Source organism: Oratosquilla oratoria, chromosome 21 (assembly GCF_046742065.1).
Source record: "Oratosquilla oratoria isolate Oo_2021 chromosome 21, ASM4674206v1, whole genome shotgun sequence".
NCBI lineage: Eukaryota > Metazoa > Arthropoda > Malacostraca > Stomatopoda > Squillidae > Oratosquilla > Oratosquilla oratoria.
Window position 1 is genome coordinate 4,735,670 of NC_134797.1, and position 6,745 is coordinate 4,742,414.

The window sequence follows — 6,745 nt, forward strand, 5'->3', positions numbered from 1 at the left end:
CTACTACTACTACTACTACTACCACTATTATTATGATTATTATTATTTATTCTTAAAGACCTCCATCTTCGTGGAACTGTGTGGTGAAAGCAGTCACGATCTGTTTCCCACAGAGCTCATTGGGTCTTCCCTCGCTAATGACCGTGGTCGACTACCTTTTTATATTTTGTATTATTTCATTTTAATGACGCCTAATACAGAAGTTCATGATAATCAAGGCAGGTCGAGATGGTTTGGATTGGGTTGGGTGGAGGGAGGGAGGGTGTGTGGCATGTTGCCTTTTCCTCCTCTTCTCTCCCTCCCTTCCTCCCTTTCCTTTCCCTTTCTTTTCCCTTCCCTCTGCCGACTCCACTGTGTACATGTTCATGATCTAAGCACACTTGCCACGGATCCCGCGAGTCAGCTGGATGTCCTTGGGCATGATGGTAACACGTTTTACATGGATAGCGCACAGGTTGGTGCCCTCGAAGAGACCGACCAGGTATGTCTCTGAGGCTTTCTGCAGAGCCATGACGGCGGAGTACTGGAAGCGGAGGTCTGTCTTGAAGTCCTAGGAAATCTCACGCACCAGGGGCTGGAAAGGCAGCTTCCTGATGAGGAGCTCGGTGCTCTTCTGATAACGACGGATCTCACAGAAAGCCACGGTACCAAGGCGGTAACAATGGGGCTTCTTGGCGCCTCCTGTAGCAGAAGCTGATTTGCGAGCGGCCTTGGTGGGCAGCTGCTTACAAGGGGCCTTGCCTCGTGTCGATTTGCGAGCAGTCTGCTTGCTACGCGCCATGTCATTGGTCCAGTAATGTAGGTAATTACCACTGTTACTACTACTTATACTATTACCACCACTATTTCTATTGCTACTAAAATGTAAACAAAACGATCTCTATTCCCGTGGAATTGTGTGGTAAAAGCAGATAGGATCTGTCCCCCCCAGACAGACTATGGTTGACTACCCTTTGTATACATATTTTTTTTTATTTTACTTTAATAAAGTATAATACAAAAGTTTATTCATCCTACTCTCAAAATCGAGGTTTTGTATAAGTGCTGATTTAGGGGGTGGAGATCTGGTACCTCTCAGGCATAGGAGAGCTGACCTTAGAAGTGAAAATGAAAACCTACATCCCATCCACGCTACAATACTGCTCTTCGGTTGCTGTTTCTCTTCAGCCATCATCTCTGCTAAACAAGGGTAGAATGCCTTTGCATTTGGACCCATTCCGCTTGAAGTCGTGAAGGTTATCGGACAGAATGAGCCCTGGTCTACATTCTGTATACGCTCCTCGTACACCCTGATTTTTTCATTCTCATTTCGGGAGTGGGACGACTCAATATTGTAATAAGGGGCCATTGCATCAAATATTCGTATGTAAAAGAAGGCCAGATTTCCCCCTCTCCAGAAACCTCTTGCGCTGACGTCCACTCGTGTTGGAAGTGCGGTGCCTGCAGTTTTCCCCTCCTAATGTTGGTTTGATGGTCACATCCTTGGATACCTCCCGAAGCATATGGGCAGTAAGATCCCCAATCTCGTCATGGTGCATGTAGATGAAACCATTCTGCTTGCATATCATCGCATGGTTTAGATTAAACTGTGTACCACAGGAACATTTGCTAGGTTGCCTTTCCAACGGCCATCGATACCTCTTTTATTTAGGCTGAATTCCTTTGCCCTAATTGGAAGTACTCTCAGCCAAATGGACGCCGCGTCTTCCTGTGCTATTACTATCTTGGTTTTCATATGATTCGATAGCTGATCTAACAGGGTGCGAAGCTCCTACTTCCTCACTTCCCTGTCCTTTAATATGTTTCCTCTAATTTCTCTGATTTCATTCTCGTTGGTCTTCTGTTGATTTTGTGACACAATGTTTTAGGGAGGACATGAGTTTCAGGGAGTTTTAGTATTCTATGGTGGTAAGGTTTAGCGGGTTTGAGATGCCTAACCTTCCCATTCTTTGTGGAAATTTAGTTAGCTTTTTTTTCTTGTTCGTTTGGTATCTGTCCGTTGGTGATGTCCGTAATTAGATCATTTTTTTTTTTAAGAAGACATAATAATTCGGTGGTGTTCGGTACCGACTTAAGATGTAATTCCATTTGTGTTTAACACCATATATGAATACGGTATATACAGCCTGCGGTTTAGTATTTGCAAAGTTGGCTAGCAGCCTAACTTCCGCCACCCATTCGTTAACTTTGCCTTTGATATATTGCTTCTTAAAGGATTCAGAACAGATCACTGCACCGAGCTGTCTTTCCTCCTCCTTAGTTATTTTCACTATCTTTAAGGATATTTTTGGCATTCTCAAAGTAATCTGGCTTCTTTGCATTCGGGATATAAACCAAGTGTGGACCATGTATCTGCACCAGATTCCACCGCTTTCTTACATCCGCTACTTTCCCTGCCCCCGTGAGATCATCTGCATATACTACCTGTTTAACCCTGGTGTCTTCATGTTGTACCCTCTGCTGTAGGTGCATAAGACCAAGAGCTTACATAGCCATGGCCACCAGGTCTTCCTGAGTAGTTACTTCCGATGACTGGATGACCTTAAATTTCGACTCTTTCTTCCCAACTCTATTGGTGACGAATAGCTTTGCTGGTTCCCTGTATGTGTTCTTCACATACTTGGCCAAGACAGGGTATTTAATTTTGTTGTTGCATATGGTGGCCTCTGTTTATGCTGCTGAAGGCGTTGGATGCATCGATTGCAATTTGGTTTCTCAAATAATCTCCTCATGGCATGAATCGCCGTCTCGCATCCTTCCTGTTGCCCCGCACACATCCTGAAGATTGCCCACCGCTTCTTGCACCTCGTCCCTCACGACCTCCATGATCGCTTTCTTTACTATTCCTCTCAGCACCTCGCCAATACCAAGTGGACGACAGCCAGGTTTCTTGTCCAGTGGAATAAGTCTGCGCGCTGTGCATGCCTCAAGGTCCTGACAGTCCTCAGTTGTCAATTTCTTTACCATTACAGCGACGGCATCCTGCATTCCCCCTGCTGTTGACCTAAACAGGCTGGTTCTAAGGAGTTTCCATTCAGACACATCCTATCCCCGATGGTCCTACCGCTCCCTGGGTGTGCAGAGCATGGCTCCAGATCCTTTTCCTCGTGATACGCTCAAAGATCACTTCGTGGGGTGGAAGATAGTCACCATTGAATTTAGTTTTCGGATTTGCTGGTCTTACCATTGGATGGTTTTCTCTTAGAATCTTCAGTGTTTCCTCGTTTACATTTAGGAATAGAACTCCTCCTCCTCCTCCTCCTCCTCCTCCTCCTTATCCTCCTCCTCCTCCTCCTCCTCCTACTACTACTACCGCTACTACTATTTTTTTTTAACACGACCTCCATCCACGTGGAACTGTGTGGTGAAAGCAGCAGGATCTGTCTCCCACAGACACAGTTCATTGGCCCCTCTCCCGCCAATGACTGTGGTCGACGACCCTTTTAATTATCTATTTATCTTTTTAATAATGCCTAATACAAAAGTTCATTTACCCTACTGTCAACCACCGTCTGCTCAAAATCTAGGTTTTGTATATGTGCTAATTTGGGCGGTGGGGACCTGGTACCTCTCAGGCATTGGAGGGCTGATCTTAGGAGTGAGAATGACAGTCTACACCTCATCCATGAAACAATGCTGCTTTTTGGTTGTTGTTTCTTTTCAGCCATCACCTCTGCAAGCCGAGCGTAGAATGCCTTTGCTCTAGGACCCATCCCACCTGAAATCGTAAAGGTTATAGGAATGAATGAGCCCTGGTCTACATTCTGTATACGCTCTTCGTATATCCTGATCTTCTCATACTATTTCCGGGAGTGGGATGCCTCAATAGTTAGGTTGTTGTAACAGGGGACCATCGGATCAAATATTCGCATGTCAAAGAAAGCCAATTGTCCCCGTGTCCAGAAACCTCTTGCGCTGACATCCACTTGTGCTTCATCTGAGGTGTTGGACGTGCGGTACCTGATGTTCTCCCCTCCTAGTGGGAGTAATATTGGTTCGATAGTCATATCCTTGCACACCTCCTGAAGCATTTGAACAGTAGGATCTCTTACCTCATCATGTCGCATGCAAATGAATCCACCGTACTTGCATATCATCGCATGGTTTGGAGTAAACTGTACACCCCAGGAGCATCTGTTAGGCAGCCCTCTCCCAATGGCCATCCATACCTCAGGGCAATGGCATCCGTGAATTCTTTTTTGCTTAAGGTGAATCCCTTTGTCCTCATTGGCAGTGCTCTCAGCCAATTGAATGCCCCAACTTCCTCCTTTTCCTCCTCCTCCTCCTCCTCCTACTACTACTTCTACTAATACTACTACTACTACTACTACTGCTGCTACTACTACTACTACTACTACTACTACTACTACTACTACTACTACTACTACTACTACTACTACTACTACTACTACTACTACTACTTTTTTTTTTTTTTTTAAGTTAATACGACCTCCATCCTATTGGAACTGTGTGGTGGAAGCAGCAGGGTCTGTCTTCCACAGACACAGTTCATTGGCCCCTCTCCCGCCAAGGACTGTGGTCGACGACCCTTTTATTTGTCTATTTATTTATTTATTTTTAATAATGCCTAGTACAAAAGTTCATTTATCCTACTATCAACCACCGTCTGCTCAAAATCCAGGTTTTGTATATGTGTTGATTTGGGCGGTGGGGACCTGGTACCTCTCAGGCACAAGAGGGATGATCTTAGGAGTGAGAATGATAGACTACATCTCATCCATGAAACAATGCTGCTTTTTGGTTGTTGTTTCTTTTCAGCCATTACCTCAGCCAGCCGAGCGTAGAATGCCTTTGCTCTAGGACCCATCCCACCTGAAGTCGTAAAGGTTATAGGAGTGAATGAGCCCTGGCCTACATTCTGTATGCGCTCCTCGTACATCCTGATCTTCTCATGCTCGTTCCGAGAGTGGGATGCCTCAATAGTTAGGTTGCTGTAACAGGGGGCCATCGGATCAAATATTCGCATGTCAAAGAAAGCCAATTGTCCCCGTGTCCAGAAACCTCTTGCGCTGACATCCACTCTTGCTTCATCTGATGTGTTGGACGTGCGGTATCTGAAGTTCTCCCACCCCTCCTAGTGGGAGTAATGTTGGTTCGATTGTCACATCTTTGCACACCTCCTGAAGCATTTGGGCAGTGAGATCTCTTACCTCATCGTGTCGCATGCAAATGAATCCACCTTGCTTGCATATCATTGCATGGTCTGGAGTAAATTGTACACCACAGGAGCATCTGTTAGGCAGCCCTCCTAATGGCCATCCATACCTCAGGGCAATGGCATCCGTGAATTCTCTTTTGTTTAGGGTGAATCCCTTTGCCCTGATTGGTAGTGCTGTCAGCCAATTGGACGCCCCAACTTCCTGCGCCATTGTTATCTTTCTTTTTATATAATTCGATAGCCGAGCTAGAAGTGCTTGAAGTTCCTCCTTCTGCCTCTCCTCCCTTCCCTTTAAAATGTTTCTTCTAATTTCCCTAACCTCCTCCATGATAGTCTCCTTCCGTTGATCTTGTGACACGATGTTGTTTGTCAATGAGGACGTGAGTTTCATGGAGTTTCGGTGTTCTGTGTCGGCAAGGTTTAGCGGGTTGGAGATACCTAGCCCTCCCAATCTAGGTGGAAGTTCCATAATTTTTCTTTCCTCTTCGTTTATTGTCCGTCCGTTGGTGATGGCCGGTATTAGCTCGTTTCTGATGGTTTCTTCAAGGGGTCTTAGTAGGTCGGTGATGTTCGGTACCGTCCTTAATATGTAGTTCCACTTATGTTTCACACCATATATGAATGCGGCATATGCCGCCTGCGGTTCGGTCTTTGCAAAGTTGGCTAGAATCCTAACTTCCACCACCCATTCCTTAACTTTCTTTTCAACATATTGCTTTTTAAAGGATTCTGAGCCGATCACTGCACCGAGATGTCTTTCCCCCTCCTTTGTTACCTTCACTTCACTGTTCTCAAAGAGGATTCTGGCATTATTAAAGTACTCTGGCTTCACTATGAGGACAGATTTCTTTGCATTCGGAATGTAACCTAAGCCCGGGCAGTGTGCCAACACCAGATCCCACCACTTTTTTAGGTCAGCTACTTTTCTTGCGCCCGTGAGATCATCTGCATATGCTACCTGTTTGACCCCGGTGTCCTCATATTGTATCTTCTGCTGCAGGTGCATAAAACCGAGCGCATACATTGCCATGGCCACCGGGTCTCCCTGAGTGGTGCCTTCCGCTGATTTGATGATCTCCACTTTCGTTTCTTTCTTCTCCGCCCTGCTGGTGACAAATAGGTTTGCTGGTTCTCTCTATTTGTTCTCCACATACTTGGCCAACACTGGGCATTTAATTTTGAGTGTTGTGTATGGTAGCCTCTCTATTTAAGTTGTTGAATGCGTTTGATGCATCGACTAATAGGACTGCTTCGCAGTCTGGTTCCTCGAATATTTTTCTCATGGCGTGGACTGCAGCCTCGGAACCCGCCTGTTGCCCTGCGCACACCTGCAGGTTGCCAGCCGCTTCTCGCACCTCATCCTTCGCGACTTCCATAATTGCTTTTCCTATTATTCTTCTTAGCACCTCGCCTATACCAATCGGGCGACAGCCAGGTTTCTTATCTAGCGGGATAAGTCTACACGCTGTGTATGCCTCCAGGTGCTGACAGTCTTCAGACGCCAGTTTCTTCGCCAAACCAGCGATGGCCTCCTGCAGTCCCACCGCTGCCGTTCCAAATAGGCTG

At 46.0% G+C, this 6,745-nt stretch overlaps 1 pseudogene; it reads right to left on the reverse strand.

The window, feature by feature from the left end:
- Nucleotides 1-370: 370 nt before the first annotated feature.
- On the reverse strand, nucleotides 371-781 carry LOC143036610 (histone H3-like; annotated as a pseudogene).
- Nucleotides 782-6,745: the final 5,964 nt, after the last annotated feature.